Raw genomic sequence first — 13,822 nt, forward strand, 5'->3', positions numbered from 1 at the left:
AGAGGTGACGGAGCTGTCCTCTCTATAAGAAGGGTGCCAGCGAGCCTTGCTCTCGCTTACGGCCACACCCCCTTGAGCACGCCTGATCTCGTCTGATCTCGGAAGCTAAACAGGGATGGGCCTGGTTAGTACTTGGATGGGAGACCGCCTGGGAATACCAGGTGCTGTAAGCTTTTAAGCGCAGGAGGCGCCCTATCCCCGCTCGCTCGCTCATTCCCCTGTTCACACGTGCAGTGCGGCTTGTCCGTCTGTTTATTTGTCAGCTTTGGCGAGACACGGGTGCTTGTGTATTAGCGTGAGCGTTTTTTATTCTGATCATGAACAGTTTTACAAGTCCGCAAAGGATCGAGGAAAGGTTTATCGCCAGCTGAAAAGAGACACAGCGCTTCGGCTGTGGAGACTTGTTCGGCTGGCGTTCGGGGAGTCGCGTTTTTCATAATTGTATTGAGATCGTTTTCCACAGAGCTCAGATGTCAAAGCACAGCAGCAGCTCTCCACAGCGATCCTCTATAGCGCCCTTTCTCCCGCAGCTCCGTCCTCATTGGAAGGAAGCAAGAAAAAAGCAGCGTCGTAAAAGAGGTGACGGAGCTGTCCTCTCTATAAGAAGGGTGCCAGCGAGCCTTGCTCTCGCTTACGGCCACACCCCCTTGAGCACGCCTGATCTCGTCTGATCTCGGAAGCTAAACAGGGATGGGCCTGGTTAGTACTTGGATGGGAGACCGCCTGGGAATACCAGGTGCTGTAAGCTTTTAAGCGCAGGAGGCGCCCTATCCCCGCTCGCTCGCTCATTCCCCTGTTCACACGTGCAGTGCGGCTTGTCCGTCTGTTTATTTGTCAGCTTTGGCGAGACACGGGTGCTTGTGTATTAGCGTGAGCGTTTTTTATTCTGATCATGAACAGTTTTACAAGTCCGCAAAGGATCGAGGAAAGGTTTATCGCCAGCTGAAAAGAGACACAGCGCTTCGGCTGTGGAGACTTGTTCGGCTGGCGTTCGGGGAGTCGCGTTTTTCAGAATTGTATTGAGATCGTTTTCCACAGAGCTCAGATGTCAAAGCACAGCAGCAGCTCTCCACAGCGATCCTCTATAGCGCCCTTTCTCCCGCAGCTCCGTCCTCATTGGAAGGAAGCAAGAGTGAAAGGCTGAAGTGAAATAGAGCGGGGACGAAGGCAGTGAAGAGAGAGAACGTGGGAAGAAGAGAAAAACGCAAGGGAAAAAAAGCAGCGTCGTAAAAGAGGTGACGGAGCTGTCCTCTCTATAAGAAGGGTGCCAGCGAGCCTTGCTCTCGCTTACGGCCACACCCCCTTGAGCACGCCTGATCTCGTCTGATCTCGGAAGCTAAACAGGGATGGGCCTGGTTAGTACTTGGATGGGAGACCGCCTGGGAATACCAGGTGCTGTAAGCTTTTAAGCGCAGGAGGCGCCCTATCCCCGCTCGCTCGCTCATTCCCCTGTTCACACGTGCAGTGCGGCTTGTCCGTCTGTTTATTTGTCAGCTTTGGCGAGACACGGGTGCTTGTGTATTAGCGTGAGCGTTTTTTATTCTGATCATGAACAGTTTTACAAGTCCGCAAAGGATCGAGGAAAGGTTTATCGCCAGCTGAAAAGAGACACAGCGCTTCGGCTGTGGAGACTTGTTCGGCTGGCGTTCGGGGAGTCGCGTTTTTCAGAATTGTATTGAGATCGTTTTCCACAGAGCTCAGATGTCAAAGCACAGCAGCAGCTCTCCACAGCGATCCTCTATAGCGCCCTTTCTCCCGCAGCTCCGTCCTCATTGGAAGGAAGCAAGAAAAAAGCAGCGTCGTAAAAGAGGTGACGGAGCTGTCCTCTCTATAAGAAGGGTGCCAGCGAGCCTTGCTCTCGCTTACGGCCACACCCCCTTGAGCACGCCTGATCTCGTCTGATCTCGGAAGCTAAACAGGGATGGGCCTGGTTAGTACTTGGATGGGAGACCGCCTGGGAATACCAGGTGCTGTAAGCTTTTAAGCGCAGGAGGCGCCCTATCCCCGCTCGCTCGCTCATTCCCCTGTTCACACGTGCAGTGCGGCTTGTCCGTCTGTTTATTTGTCAGCTTTGGCGAGACACGGGTGCTTGTGTATTAGCGTGAGCGTTTTTTATTCTGATCATGAACAGTTTTACAAGTCCGCAAAGGATCGAGGAAAGGTTTATCGCCAGCTGAAAAGAGACACAGCGCTTCGGCTGTGGAGACTTGTTCGGCTGGCGTTCGGGGAGTCGCGTTTTTCAGAATTGTATTGAGATCGTTTTCCACAGAGCTCAGATGTCAAAGCACAGCAGCAGCTCTCCACAGCGAACCTCTATAGCGCCCTTTCTCCCGCAGCTCCGTCCTCATTGGAAGGAAGCAAGAGTGAAAGGCTGAAGTGAAATAGAGCGGGGACGAAGGCAGTGAAGAGAGAGAACGTGGGAAGAAGAGAAAAACGCAAGGGAAAAAAAGCAGCGTCGTAAAAGAGGTGACGGAGCTGTCCTCTCTATAAGAAGGGTGCCAGCGAGCCTTGCTCTCGCTTACGGCCGCACCCCCTTGAGCACGCCTGATCTCGTCTGATCTCGGAAGCTAAACAGGGATGGGCCTGGTTAGTACTTGGATGGGAGACCGCCTGGGAATACCAGGTGCTGTAAGCTTTTAAGCGCAGGAGGCGCCCTATCCCCGCTCGCTCGCTCATTCCCCTGTTCACACGTGCAGTGCGGCTTGTCCGTCTGTTTATTTGTCAGCTTTGGCGAGACACGGGTGCTTGTGTATTAGCGTGAGCGTTTTTTATTCTGATCATGAACAGTTTTACAAGTCCGCAAAGGATCGAGGAAAGGTTTATCGCCAGCTGAAAAGAGACACAGCGCTTCGGCTGTGGAGACTTGTTCGGCTGGCGTTCGGGGAGTCGCGTTTTTCAGAATTGTATTGAGATCGTTTTCCACAGAGCTCAGATGTCAAAGCACAGCAGCAGCTCTCCACAGCGATCCTCTATAGCGCCCTTTCTCCCGCAGCTCCGTCCTCATTGGAAGGAAGCAAGAAAAAAGCAGCGTCGTAAAAGAGGTGACGGAGCTGTCCTCTCTATAAGAAGGGTGCCAGCGAGCCTTGCTCTCGCTTACGGCCACACCCCCTTGAGCACGCCTGATCTCGTCTGATCTCGGAAGCTAAACAGGGATGGGCCTGGTTAGTACTTGGATGGGAGACCGCCTGGGAATACCAGGTGCTGTAAGCTTTTAAGCGCAGGAGGCGCCCTATCCCCGCTCGCTCGCTCATTCCCCTGTTCACACGTGCAGTGCGGCTTGTCCGTCTGTTTATTTGTCAGCTTTGGCGAGACACGGGTGCTTGTGTATTAGCGTGAGCGTTTTTTATTCTGATCATGAACAGTTTTACAAGTCCGCAAAGGATCGAGGAAAGGTTTATCGCCAGCTGAAAAGAGACACAGCGCTTCGGCTGTGGAGACTTGTTCGGCTGGCGTTCGGGGAGTCGCGTTTTTCAGAATTGTATTGAGATCGTTTTCCACAGAGCTCAGATGTCAAAGCACAGCAGCAGCTCTCCACAGCGAACCTCTATAGCGCCCTTTCTCCCGCAGCTCCGTCCTCATTGGAAGGAAGCAAGAGTGAAAGGCTGAAGTGAAATAGAGCGGGGACGAAGGCAGTGAAGAGAGAGAACGTGGGAAGAAGAGAAAAACGCAAGGGAAAAAAAGCAGCGTCGTAAAAGAGGTGACGGAGCTGTCCTCTCTATAAGAAGGGTGCCAGCGAGCCTTGCTCTCGCTTACGGCCGCACCCCCTTGAGCACGCCTGATCTCGTCTGATCTCGGAAGCTAAACAGGGATGGGCCTGGTTAGTACTTGGATGGGAGACCGCCTGGGAATACCAGGTGCTGTAAGCTTTTAAGCGCAGGAGGCGCCCTATCCCCGCTCGCTCGCTCATTCCCCTGTTCACACGTGCAGTGCGGCTTGTCCGTCTGTTTATTTGTCAGCTTTGGCGAGACACGGGTGCTTGTGTATTAGCGTGAGCGTTTTTTATTCTGATCATGAACAGTTTTACAAGTCCGCAAAGGATCGAGGAAAGGTTTATCGCCAGCTGAAAAGAGACACAGCGCTTCGGCTGTGGAGACTTGTTCGGCTGGCGTTCGGGGAGTCGCGTTTTTCAGAATCGTATTGAGATCGTTTTCCACAGAGCTCAGATGTCAAAGCACAGCAGCAGCTCTCCACAGCGATCCTCTATAGCGCCCTTTCTCCCGCAGCTCCGTCCTCATTGGAAGGAAGCAAGAGTGAAAGGCTGAAGTGAAATAGAGCGGGGACGAAGGCAGTGAAGAGAGAGAACGTGGGAAGAAGAGAAAAACGCAAGGGAAAAAAAGCAGCGTCGTAAAAGAGGTGACGGAGCTGTCCTCTCTATAAGAAGGGTGCCAGCGAGCCTTGCTCTCGCTTACGGCCACACCCCCTTGAGCACGCCTGATCTCGTCTGATCTCGGAAGCTAAACAGGGATGGGCCTGGTTAGTACTTGGATGGGAGACCGCCTGGGAATACCAGGTGCTGTAAGCTTTTAAGCGCAGGAGGCGCCCTATCCCCGCTCGCTCGCTCATTCCCCTGTTCACACGTGCAGTGCGGCTTGTCCGTCTGTTTATTTGTCAGCTTTGGCGAGACACGGGTGCTTGTGTATTAGCGTGAGCGTTTTTTATTCTGATCATGAACAGTTTTACAAGTCCGCAAAGGATCGAGGAAAGGTTTATCGCCAGCTGAAAAGAGACACAGCGCTTCGGCTGTGGAGACTTGTTCGGCTGGCGTTCGGGGAGTCGCGTTTTTCAGAATTGTATTGAGATCGTTTTCCACAGAGCTCAGATGTCAAAGCACAGCAGCAGCTCTCCACAGCGATCCTCTATAGCGCCCTTTCTCCCGCAGCTCCGTCCTCATTGGAAGGAAGCAAGAGTGAAAGGCTGAAGTGAAATAGAGCGGGGACGAAGGCAGTGAAGAGAGAGAACGTGGGAAGAAGAGAAAAACGCAAGGGAAAAAAAGCAGCGTCGTAAAAGAGGTGACGGAGCTGTCCTCTCTATAAGAAGGGTGCCAGCGAGCCTTGCTCTCGCTTGCGGCCACACCCCCTTGAGCACGCCTGATCTCGTCTGATCTCGGAAGCTAAACAGGGATGGGCCTGGTTAGTACTTGGATGGGAGACCGCCTGGGAATACCAGGTGCTGTAAGCTTTTAAGCGCAGGAGGCGCCCTATCCCCGCTCGCTCGCTCATTCCCCTGTTCACACGTGCAGTGCGGCTTGTCCGTCTGTTTATTTGTCAGCTTTGGCGAGACACGGGTGCTTGTGTATTAGCGTGAGCGTTTTTTATTCTGATCATGAACAGTTTTACAAGTCCGCAAAGGATCGAGGAAAGGTTTATCGCCAGCTGAAAAGAGACACAGCGCTTCGGCTGTGGAGACTTGTTCGGCTGGCGTTCGGGGAGTCGCGTTTTTCAGAATTGTATTGAGATCGTTTTCCACAGAGCTCAGATGTCAAAGCACAGCAGCAGCTCTCCACAGCGATCCTCTATAGCGCCCTTTCTCCCGCAGCTCCGTCCTCATTGGAAGGAAGCAAGAAAAAAGCAGCGTCGTAAAAGAGGTGACGGAGCTGTCCTCTCTATAAGAAGGGTGCCAGCGAGCCTTGCTCTCGCTTACGGCCACACCCCCTTGAGCACGCCTGATCTCGTCTGATCTCGGAAGCTAAACAGGGATGGGCCTGGTTAGTACTTGGATGGGAGACCGCCTGGGAATACCAGGTGCTGTAAGCTTTTAAGCGCAGGAGGCGCCCTATCCCCGCTCGCTCGCTCATTCCCCTGTTCACACGTGCAGTGCGGCTTGTCCGTCTGTTTATTTGTCAGCTTTGGCGAGACACGGGTGCTTGTGTATTAGCGTGAGCGTTTTTTATTCTGATCATGAACAGTTTTACAAGTCCGCAAAGGATCGAGGAAAGGTTTATCGCCAGCTGAAAAGAGACACAGCGCTTCGGCTGTGGAGACTTGTTCGGCTGGCGTTCGGGGAGTCGCGTTTTTCAGAATTGTATTGAGATCGTTTTCCACAGAGCTCAGATGTCAAAGCACAGCAGCAGCTCTCCACAGCGATCCTCTATAGCGCCCTTTCTCCCGCAGCTCCGTCCTCATTGGAAGGAAGCAAGAGTGAAAGGCTGAAGTGAAATAGAGCGGGGACGAAGGCAGTGAAGAGAGAGAACGTGGGAAGAAGAGAAAAACGCAAGGGAAAAAAAGCAGCGTCGTAAAAGAGGTGACGGAGCTGTCCTCTCTATAAGAAGGGTGCCAGCGAGCCTTGCTCTCGCTTACGGCCACACCCCCTTGAGCACGCCTGATCTCGTCTGATCTCGGAAGCTAAACAGGGATGGGCCTGGTTAGTACTTGGATGGGAGACCGCCTGGGAATACCAGGTGCTGTAAGCTTTTAAGCGCAGGAGGCGCCCTATCCCCGCTCGCTCGCTCATTCCCCTGTTCACACGTGCAGTGCGGCTTGTCCGTCTGTTTATTTGTCAGCTTTGGCGAGACACGGGTGCTTGTGTATTAGCGTGAGCGTTTTTTATTCTGATCATGAACAGTTTTACAAGTCCGCAAAGGATCGAGGAAAGGTTTATCGCCAGCTGAAAAGAGACACAGCGCTTCGGCTGTGGAGACTTGTTCGGCTGGCGTTCGGGGAGTCGCGTTTTTCAGAATTGTATTGAGATCGTTTTCCACAGAGCTCAGATGTCAAAGCACAGCAGCAGCTCTCCACAGCGATCCTCTATAGCGCCCTTTCTCCCGCAGCTCCGTCCTCATTGGAAGGAAGCAAGAGTGAAAGGCTGAAGTGAAATAGAGCGGGGACGAAGGCAGTGAAGAGAGAGAACGTGGGAAGAAGAGAAAAACGCAAGGGAAAAAAAGCAGCGTCGTAAAAGAGGTGACGGAGCTGTCCTCTCTATAAGAAGGGTGCCAGCGAGCCTTGCTCTCGCTTACGGCCACACCCCCTTGAGCACGCCTGATCTCGTCTGATCTCGGAAGCTAAACAGGGATGGGCCTGGTTAGTACTTGGATGGGAGACCGCCTGGGAATACCAGGTGCTGTAAGCTTTTAAGCGCAGGAGGCGCCCTATCCCCGCTCGCTCGCTCATTCCCCTGTTCACACGTGCAGTGCGGCTTGTCCGTCTGTTTATTTGTCAGCTTTGGCGAGACACGGGTGCTTGTGTATTAGCGTGAGCGTTTTTTATTCTGATCATGAACAGTTTTACAAGTCCGCAAAGGATCGAGGAAAGGTTTATCGCCAGCTGAAAAGAGACACAGCGCTTCGGCTGTGGAGACTTGTTCGGCTGGCGTTCGGGGAGTCGCGTTTTTCAGAATTGTATTGAGATCGTTTTCCACAGAGCTCAGATGTCAAAGCACAGCAGCAGCTCTCCACAGCGATCCTCTATAGCGCCCTTTCTCCCGCAGCTCCGTCCTCATTGGAAGGAAGCAAGAAAAAAGCAGCGTCGTAAAAGAGGTGACGGAGCTGTCCTCTCTATAAGAAGGGTGCCAGCGAGCCTTGCTCTCGCTTACGGCCACACCCCCTTGAGCACGCCTGATCTCGTCTGATCTCGGAAGCTAAACAGGGATGGGCCTGGTTAGTACTTGGATGGGAGACCGCCTGGGAATACCAGGTGCTGTAAGCTTTTAAGCGCAGGAGGCGCCCTATCCCCGCTCGCTCGCTCATTCCCCTGTTCACACGTGCAGTGCGGCTTGTCCGTCTGTTTATTTGTCAGCTTTGGCGAGACACGGGTGCTTGTGTATTAGCGTGAGCGTTTTTTATTCTGATCATGAACAGTTTTACAAGTCCGCAAAGGATCGAGGAAAGGTTTATCGCCAGCTGAAAAGAGACACAGCGCTTCGGCTGTGGAGACTTGTTCGGCTGGCGTTCGGGGAGTCGCGTTTTTCAGAATTGTATTGAGATCGTTTTCCACAGAGCTCAGATGTCAAAGCACAGCAGCAGCTCTCCACAGCGATCCTCTATAGCGCCCTTTCTCCCGCAGCTCCGTCCTCATTGGAAGGAAGCAAGAAAAAAGCAGCGTCGTAAAAGAGGTGACGGAGCTGTCCTCTCTATAAGAAGGGTGCCAGCGAGCCTTGCTCTCGCTTACGGCCACACCCCCTTGAGCACGCCTGATCTCGTCTGATCTTGGAAGCTAAACAGGGATGGGCCTGGTTAGTACTTGGATGGGAGACCGCCTGGGAATACCAGGTGCTGTAAGCTTTTAAGCGCAGGAGGCGCCCTATCCCCGCTCGCTCGCTCATTCCCCTGTTCACACGTGCAGTGCGGCTTGTCCGTCTGTTTATTTGTCAGCTTTGGCGAGACACGGGTGCTTGTGTATTAGCGTGAGCGTTTTTTATTCTGATCATGAACAGTTTTACAAGTCCGCAAAGGATCGAGGAAAGGTTTATCGCCAGCTGAAAAGAGACACAGCGCTTCGGCTGTGGAGACTTGTTCGGCTGGCGTTCGGGGAGTCGCGTTTTTCAGAATTGTATTGAGATCGTTTTCCACAGAGCTCAGATGTCAAAGCACAGCAGCAGCTCTCCACAGCGATCCTCTATAGCGCCCTTTCTCCCGCAGCTCCGTCCTCATTGGAAGGAAGCAAGAGTGAAAGGCTGAAGTGAAATAGAGCGGGGACGAAGGCAGTGAAGAGAGAGAACGTGGGAAGAAGAGAAAAACGCAAGGGAAAAAAAGCAGCGTCGTAAAAGAGGTGACGGAGCTGTCCTCTCTATAAGAAGGGTGCCAGCGAGCCTTGCTCTCGCTTCCGGCCACACCCCCTTGAGCACGCCTGATCTCGTCTGATCTCGGAAGCTAAACAGGGATGGGCCTGGTTAGTACTTGGATGGGAGACCGCCTGGGAATACCAGGTGCTGTAAGCTTTTAAGCGCAGGAGGCGCCCTATCCCCGCTCGCTCGCTCATTCCCCTGTTCACACGTGCAGTGCGGCTTGTCCGTCTGTTTATTTGTCAGCTTTGGCGAGACACGGGTGCTTGTGTATTAGCGTGAGCGTTTTTTATTCTGATCATGAACAGTTTTACAAGTCCGCAAAGGATCGAGGAAAGGTTTATCGCCAGCTGAAAAGAGACACAGCGCTTCGGCTGTGGAGACTTGTTCGGCTGGCGTTCGGGGAGTCGCGTTTTTCAGAATTGTATTGAGATCGTTTTCCACAGAGCTCAGATGTCAAAGCACAGCAGCAGCTCTCCACAGCGATCCTCTATAGCGCCCTTTCTCCCGCAGCTCCGTCCTCATTGGAAGGAAGCAAGAAAAAAGCAGCGTCGTAAAAGAGGTGACGGAGCTGTCCTCTCTATAAGAAGGGTGCCAGCGAGCCTTGCTCTCGCTTACGGCCACACCCCCTTGAGCACGCCTGATCTCGTCTGATCTCGGAAGCTAAACAGGGATGGGCCTGGTTAGTACTTGGATGGGAGACCGCCTGGGAATACCAGGTGCTGTAAGCTTTTAAGCGCAGGAGGCGCCCTATCCCCGCTCGCTCGCTCATTCCCCTGTTCACACGTGCAGTGCGGCTTGTCCGTCTGTTTATTTGTCAGCTTTGGCGAGACACGGGTGCTTGTGTATTAGCGTGAGCGTTTTTTATTCTGATCATGAACAGTTTTACAAGTCCGCAAAGGATCGAGGAAAGGTTTATCGCCAGCTGAAAAGAGACACAGCGCTTCGGCTGTGGAGACTTGTTCGGCTGGCGTTCGGGGAGTCGCGTTTTTCAGAATTGTATTGAGATCGTTTTCCACAGAGCTCAGATGTCAAAGCACAGCAGCAGCTCTCCACAGCGATCCTCTATAGCGCCCTTTCTCCCGCAGCTCCGTCCTCATTGGAAGGAAGCAAGAAAAAAGCAGCGTCGTAAAAGAGGTGACGGAGCTGTCCTCTCTATAAGAAGGGTGCCAGCGAGCCTTGCTCTCGCTTACGGCCACACCCCCTTGAGCACGCCTGATCTCGTCTGATCTCGGAAGCTAAACAGGGATGGGCCTGGTTAGTACTTGGATGGGAGACCGCCTGGGAATACCAGGTGCTGTAAGCTTTTAAGCGCAGGAGGCGCCCTATCCCCGCTCGCTCGCTCATTCCCCTGTTCACACGTGCAGTGCGGCTTGTCCGTCTGTTTATTTGTCAGCTTTGGCGAGACACGGGTGCTTGTGTATTAGCGTGAGCGTTTTTTATTCTGATCATGAACAGTTTTACAAGTCCGCAAAGGATCGAGGAAAGGTTTATCGCCAGCTGAAAAGAGACACAGCGCTTCGGCTGTGGAGACTTGTTCGGCTGGCGTTCGGGGAGTCGCGTTTTTCAGAATTGTATTGAGATCGTTTTCCACAGAGCTCAGATGTCAAAGCACAGCAGCAGCTCTCCACAGCGATCCTCTATAGCGCCCTTTCTCCCGCAGCTCCGTCCTCATTGGAAGGAAGCAAGAGTGAAAGGCTGAAGTGAAATAGAGCGGGGACGAAGGCAGTGAAGAGAGAGAACGTGGGAAGAAGAGAAAAACGCAAGGGAAAAAAAGCAGCGTCGTAAAAGAGGTGACGGAGCTGTCCTCTCTATAAGAAGGGTGCCAGCGAGCCTTGCTCTCGCTTACGGCCACACCCCCTTGAGCACGCCTGATCTCGTCTGATCTCGGAAGCTAAACAGGGATGGGCCTGGTTAGTACTTGGATGGGAGACCGCCTGGGAATACCAGGTGCTGTAAGCTTTTAAGCGCAGGAGGCGCCCTATCCCCGCTCGCTCGCTCATTCCCCTGTTCACACGTGCAGTGCGGCTTGTCCGTCTGTTTATTTGTCAGCTTTGGCGAGACACGGGTGCTTGTGTATTAGCGTGAGCGTTTTTTATTCTGATCATGAACAGTTTTACAAGTCCGCAAAGGATCGAGGAAAGGTTTATCGCCAGCTGAAAAGAGACACAGCGCTTCGGCTGTGGAGACTTGTTCGACTGGCGTTCGGGGAGTCGCGTTTTTCAGAATTGTATTGAGATCGTTTTCCACAGAGCTCAGATGTCAAAGCACAGCAGCAGCTCTCCACAGCGATCCTCTATAGCGCCCTTTCTCCCGCAGCTCCGTCCTCATTGGAAGGAAGCAAGAAAAAAGCAGCGTCGTAAAAGAGGTGACGGAGCTGTCCTCTCTATAAGAAGGGTGCCAGCGAGCCTTGCTCTCGCTTACGGCCACACCCCCTTGAGCACGCCTGATCTCGTCTGATCTCGGAAGCTAAACAGGGATGGGCCTGGTTAGTACTTGGATGGGAGACCGCCTGGGAATACCAGGTGCTGTAAGCTTTTAAGCGCAGGAGGCGCCCTATCCCCGCTCGCTCGCTCATTCCCCTGTTCACACGTGCAGTGCGGCTTGTCCGTCTGTTTATTTGTCAGCTTTGGCGAGACACGGGTGCTTGTGTATTAGCGTGAGCGTTTTTTATTCTGATCATGAACAGTTTTACAAGTCCGCAAAGGATCGAGGAAAGGTTTATCGCCAGCTGAAAAGAGACACAGCGCTTCGGCTGTGGAGACTTGTTCGGCTGGCGTTCGGGGAGTCGCGTTTTTCAGAATTGTATTGAGATCGTTTTCCACAGAGCTCAGATGTCAAAGCACAGCAGCAGCTCTCCACAGCGATCCTCTATAGCGCCCTTTCTCCCGCAGCTCCGTCCTCATTGGAAGGAAGCAAGAAAAAAGCAGCGTCGTAAAAGAGGTGACGGAGCTGTCCTCTCTATAAGAAGGGTGCCAGCGAGCCTTGCTCTTGCTTACGGCCACACCCCCTTGAGCACGCCTGATCTCGTCTGATCTCGGAAGCTAAACAGGGATGGGCCTGGTTAGTACTTGGATGGGAGACCGCCTGGGAATACCAGGTGCTGTAAGCTTTTAAGCGCAGGAGGCGCCCTATCCCCGCTCGCTCGCTCATTCCCCTGTTCACACGTGCAGTGCGGCTTGTCCGTCTGTTTATTTGTCAGCTTTGGCGAGACACGGGTGCTTGTGTATTAGCGTGAGCGTTTTTTATTCTGATCATGAACAGTTTTACAAGTCCGCAAAGGATCGAGGAAAGGTTTATCGCCAGCTGAAAAGAGACACAGCGCTTCGGCTGTGGAGACTTGTTCGGCTGGCGTTCGGGGAGTCGCGTTTTTCAGAATTGTATTGAGATCGTTTTCCACAGAGCTCAGATGTCAAAGCACAGCAGCAGCTCTCCACAGCGATCCTCTATAGCGCCCTTTCTCCCGCAGCTCCGTCCTCATTGGAAGGAAGCAAGAGTGAAAGGCTGAAGTGAAATAGAGCGGGGACGAAGGCAGTGAAGAGAGAGAACGTGGGAAGAAGAGAAAAACGCAAGGGAAAAAAAGCAGCGTCGTAAAAGAGGTGACGGAGCTGTCCTCTCTATAAGAAGGGTGCCAGCGAGCCTTGCTCTCGCTTACGGCCACACCCCCTTGAGCACGCCTGATCTCGTCTGATCTCGGAAGCTAAACAGGGATGGGCCTGGTTAGTACTTGGATGGGAGACCGCCTGGGAATACCAGGTGCTGTAAGCTTTTAAGCGCAGGAGGCGCCCTATCCCCGCTCGCTCGCTCATTCCCCTGTTCACACGTGCAGTGCGGCTTGTCCGTCTGTTTATTTGTCAGCTTTGGCGAGACACGGGTGCTTGTGTATTAGCGTGAGCGTTTTTTATTCTGATCATGAACAGTTTTACAAGTCCGCAAAGGATCGAGGAAAGGTTTATCGCCAGCTGAAAAGAGACACAGCGCTTCGGCTGTGGAGACTTGTTCGGCTGGCGTTCGGGGAGTCGCGTTTTTCAGAATTGTATTGAGATCGTTTTCCACAGAGCTCAGATGTCAAAGCACAGCAGCAGCTCTCCACAGCGATCCTCTATAGCGCCCTTTCTCCCGCAGCTCCGTCCTCATTGGAAGGAAGCAAGAAAAAAGCAGCGTCGTAAAAGAGGTGACGGAGCTGTCCTCTCTATAAGAAGGGTGCCAGCGAGCCTTGCTCTCGCTTACGGCCACACCCCCTTGAGCACGCCTGATCTCGTCTGATCTCGGAAGCTAAACAGGGATGGGCCTGGTTAGTACTTGGATGGGAGACCGCCTGGGAATACCAGGTGCTGTAAGCTTTTAAGCGCAGGAGGCGCCCTATCCCCGCTCGCTCGCTCATTCCCCTGTTCACACGTGCAGTGCGGCTTGTCCGTCTGTTTATTTGTCAGCTTTGGCGAGACACGGGTGCTTGTGTATTAGCGTGAGCGTTTTTTATTCTGATCATGAACAGTTTTACAAGTCCGCAAAGGATCGAGGAAAGGTTTATCGCCAGCTGAAAAGAGACACAGCGCTTCGGCTGTGGAGACTTGTTCGGCTGGCGTTCGGGGAGTCGCGTTTTTCAGAATTGTATTGAGATCGTTTTCCACAGAGCTCAGATGTCAAAGCACAGCAGCAGCTCTCCACAGCGATCCTCTATAGCGCCCTTTCTCCCGCAGCTCCGTCCTCATTGGAAGGAAGCAAGAAAAAAGCAGCGTCGTAAAAGAGGTGACGGAGCTGTCCTCTCTATAAGAAGGGTGCCAGCGAGCCTTGCTCTCGCTTACGGCCACACCCCCTTGAGCACGCCTGATCTCGTCTGATCTCGGAAGCTAAACAGGGATGGGCCTGGTTAGTACTTGGATGGGAGACCGCCTGGGAATACCAGGTGCTGTAAGCTTTTAAGCGCAGGAGGCGCCCTATCCCCGCTCGCTCGCTCATTCCCCTGTTCACACGTGCAGTGCGGCTTGTCCGTCTGTTTATTTGTCAGCTTTGGCGAGACACGGGTGCTTGTGTATTAGCGTGAGCGTTTTTTATTCTGATCATGAACAGTTTTACAAGTCCGCAAAGGATCGAGGAAAGGTTTATC

General features: G+C 53.0%; 19 non-coding genes and 4 pseudogenes across 19 annotated transcripts; all 23 read left to right on the plus strand.

Moving 5' to 3' along the window:
• The first annotated feature begins 54 nt into the window (after positions 1-54).
• LOC148810136 (5S ribosomal RNA) lies at positions 55-173 on the plus strand. Its single transcript, XR_016086894.1, has one exon. It is a non-coding gene; the product is annotated as a 5S ribosomal RNA (ribosomal RNA).
• Positions 174-629: 456 nt separating this feature from the next.
• On the plus strand, positions 630-748 carry LOC148810137 (5S ribosomal RNA). The gene has a single exon (XR_016086895.1). It is a non-coding gene; the product is annotated as a 5S ribosomal RNA (ribosomal RNA).
• Positions 749-1,285: 537 nt separating this feature from the next.
• Positions 1,286-1,404, plus strand: LOC148810138 (5S ribosomal RNA). Its single transcript, XR_016086896.1, has one exon. It is a non-coding gene; the product is annotated as a 5S ribosomal RNA (ribosomal RNA).
• A 456-nt stretch (positions 1,405-1,860) lies between these two features.
• LOC148810139 (5S ribosomal RNA) lies at positions 1,861-1,979 on the plus strand. The gene has a single exon (XR_016086897.1). It is a non-coding gene; the product is annotated as a 5S ribosomal RNA (ribosomal RNA).
• Positions 1,980-2,516: 537 nt separating this feature from the next.
• LOC148810140 (5S ribosomal RNA) lies at positions 2,517-2,635 on the plus strand (annotated as a pseudogene).
• Positions 2,636-3,091: 456 nt separating this feature from the next.
• On the plus strand, positions 3,092-3,210 carry LOC148810141 (5S ribosomal RNA). The gene has a single exon (XR_016086898.1). It is a non-coding gene; the product is annotated as a 5S ribosomal RNA (ribosomal RNA).
• A 537-nt stretch (positions 3,211-3,747) lies between these two features.
• On the plus strand, positions 3,748-3,866 carry LOC148810142 (5S ribosomal RNA; annotated as a pseudogene).
• Positions 3,867-4,403: 537 nt separating this feature from the next.
• Positions 4,404-4,522, plus strand: LOC148810143 (5S ribosomal RNA). The gene has a single exon (XR_016086899.1). It is a non-coding gene; the product is annotated as a 5S ribosomal RNA (ribosomal RNA).
• Positions 4,523-5,059: 537 nt separating this feature from the next.
• Positions 5,060-5,178, plus strand: LOC148810144 (5S ribosomal RNA). The gene has a single exon (XR_016086997.1). It is a non-coding gene; the product is annotated as a 5S ribosomal RNA (ribosomal RNA).
• Positions 5,179-5,634: 456 nt separating this feature from the next.
• Positions 5,635-5,753, plus strand: LOC148810145 (5S ribosomal RNA). The gene has a single exon (XR_016086901.1). It is a non-coding gene; the product is annotated as a 5S ribosomal RNA (ribosomal RNA).
• Positions 5,754-6,290: 537 nt separating this feature from the next.
• On the plus strand, positions 6,291-6,409 carry LOC148810146 (5S ribosomal RNA). The gene has a single exon (XR_016086902.1). It is a non-coding gene; the product is annotated as a 5S ribosomal RNA (ribosomal RNA).
• A 537-nt stretch (positions 6,410-6,946) lies between these two features.
• On the plus strand, positions 6,947-7,065 carry LOC148810147 (5S ribosomal RNA). Its single transcript, XR_016086903.1, has one exon. It is a non-coding gene; the product is annotated as a 5S ribosomal RNA (ribosomal RNA).
• Positions 7,066-7,521: 456 nt separating this feature from the next.
• On the plus strand, positions 7,522-7,640 carry LOC148810148 (5S ribosomal RNA). Its single transcript, XR_016086904.1, has one exon. It is a non-coding gene; the product is annotated as a 5S ribosomal RNA (ribosomal RNA).
• Positions 7,641-8,096: 456 nt separating this feature from the next.
• Positions 8,097-8,215, plus strand: LOC148810149 (5S ribosomal RNA; annotated as a pseudogene).
• A 537-nt stretch (positions 8,216-8,752) lies between these two features.
• On the plus strand, positions 8,753-8,871 carry LOC148810150 (5S ribosomal RNA; annotated as a pseudogene).
• Positions 8,872-9,327: 456 nt separating this feature from the next.
• On the plus strand, positions 9,328-9,446 carry LOC148810151 (5S ribosomal RNA). Its single transcript, XR_016086905.1, has one exon. It is a non-coding gene; the product is annotated as a 5S ribosomal RNA (ribosomal RNA).
• A 456-nt stretch (positions 9,447-9,902) lies between these two features.
• On the plus strand, positions 9,903-10,021 carry LOC148810152 (5S ribosomal RNA). Its single transcript, XR_016086906.1, has one exon. It is a non-coding gene; the product is annotated as a 5S ribosomal RNA (ribosomal RNA).
• A 537-nt stretch (positions 10,022-10,558) lies between these two features.
• Positions 10,559-10,677, plus strand: LOC148810153 (5S ribosomal RNA). The gene has a single exon (XR_016086907.1). It is a non-coding gene; the product is annotated as a 5S ribosomal RNA (ribosomal RNA).
• Positions 10,678-11,133: 456 nt separating this feature from the next.
• On the plus strand, positions 11,134-11,252 carry LOC148810154 (5S ribosomal RNA). Its single transcript, XR_016086908.1, has one exon. It is a non-coding gene; the product is annotated as a 5S ribosomal RNA (ribosomal RNA).
• A 456-nt stretch (positions 11,253-11,708) lies between these two features.
• Positions 11,709-11,827, plus strand: LOC148810155 (5S ribosomal RNA). Its single transcript, XR_016086909.1, has one exon. It is a non-coding gene; the product is annotated as a 5S ribosomal RNA (ribosomal RNA).
• A 537-nt stretch (positions 11,828-12,364) lies between these two features.
• On the plus strand, positions 12,365-12,483 carry LOC148810156 (5S ribosomal RNA). The gene has a single exon (XR_016086910.1). It is a non-coding gene; the product is annotated as a 5S ribosomal RNA (ribosomal RNA).
• Positions 12,484-12,939: 456 nt separating this feature from the next.
• Positions 12,940-13,058, plus strand: LOC148810157 (5S ribosomal RNA). Its single transcript, XR_016086912.1, has one exon. It is a non-coding gene; the product is annotated as a 5S ribosomal RNA (ribosomal RNA).
• Positions 13,059-13,514: 456 nt separating this feature from the next.
• LOC148810158 (5S ribosomal RNA) lies at positions 13,515-13,633 on the plus strand. Its single transcript, XR_016086913.1, has one exon. It is a non-coding gene; the product is annotated as a 5S ribosomal RNA (ribosomal RNA).
• Positions 13,634-13,822: the final 189 nt, after the last annotated feature.

This window comes from Atractosteus spatula, unplaced genomic scaffold (assembly GCF_055471065.1).
Source record: "Atractosteus spatula isolate fAtrSpa1 unplaced genomic scaffold, fAtrSpa1.hap1 Scaffold_103, whole genome shotgun sequence".
NCBI classification, from domain to species: Eukaryota; Metazoa; Chordata; class Actinopteri; order Semionotiformes; family Lepisosteidae; genus Atractosteus; species Atractosteus spatula.